Below are 1,345 nucleotides of genomic sequence, written 5' to 3' on the forward strand. Positions count from 1 at the left end.
TAGTCTATAGTCTAGTCTATAGTCTAGTCTATAGTCTAGTCTATAGTCTAGTCTATAGTCTAGTCTATAGTCTAGTCTATAGTCTACTCTATAGTCTAGTCTATAGTGCAGTCTATAGTCTAGTCTATAGTGCAGTCTATAGTCTAGTTTATAGTCTAGTCTATTGTATAGTTTATAGTCTAGTCTGTAGCCTAGTCTATAGCCTATATTGTAGTCTTTTGTATACTCTAGTCTTGCTTATAGTCTAGTATATAGTCTAGTTAATAGTCTAGTCTATGGCCTAGATTATAGTTCAGTGTATAAATATATACTATTATTATTTAATGCATAAAAAAACAAATTCCATTTTAATTCCTACTTGACTTATGTGACATTTGTGTTGCCATTCACTCTCTATCACCGCACTATACCACGCACACAAAACCGACACAAAAAGCGCATATCTACAACTACATAAAAGACAAAAACAAAATGCATTTATATAAACCTAAACCAAAATATCACTCACTGGCTGTCAACAGCATGCAGCACGTGTTAATCTTATAATAAATAATACGAAATAATACCAAATCATTCAAATAAATATCCACCTTTTTTAATGCGTTTCGTTGTTTTTTTTACTGCATCTATTGCTGCCACCAAATTCAACAATTGAAGGCTAAAACAACAACAAATAGTACGCGATATTTCCAGCAGTTTACTGCAGCTAGTGTCCTAAACTATTCACCTCTCTAACACGACCACGCAGTAGTAGTAGTTTTCTATATTTAACTGACTGTCAGTCAAGTTATGAAATTGATGAGTTTGTTCTTAATGATCCTTTTTATAAGGGGTGTTTACCGGGTGTAACATTTATGAGTGTGTCATACATACATTTGAAATTTGATTTCCACTTTTTCGCAATTGATTTTGAAAAATATTGAAATCAAAAGAAAAATTTGCATAACTTTATCATAAACTATTGATGAAAATTACATGTTTATAGTTTTACGCTTGTTAATGGCTTGTAAAAATCGATTTGCATAATTTTGTTTGTGGAAAGATATTACCTTAATATTTTGTTAACTCGGAGGATATTCAAAATCTGTGCATTTTAATCTACAAACAATTCTTATGATTTTTGATGACGCGTCCGCTTCCTGTACAGTTTAGTCTATAGTCTATTTAATAGTCAAGTCCATAGCATTAAGTATGTAGTTTAGTATAGAGTCTTGTCTATAGACTAGTCTATAGTCTTGTCTATAGTCTAGTCTATAGTCTAGTCTATAGTCTAGTCTATAGTTTAGTCTATAGTCTAGTCTATAGTCTAGTCTAGTCTATAGTCTAGTCTATAGTCTAGTCTATA

The sequence above is a fragment of the Lucilia cuprina genome, chromosome 3 (genome assembly GCF_022045245.1).
Source record: "Lucilia cuprina isolate Lc7/37 chromosome 3, ASM2204524v1, whole genome shotgun sequence".
In the NCBI taxonomy this organism is placed as follows: Eukaryota; Metazoa; Arthropoda; class Insecta; order Diptera; family Calliphoridae; genus Lucilia; species Lucilia cuprina.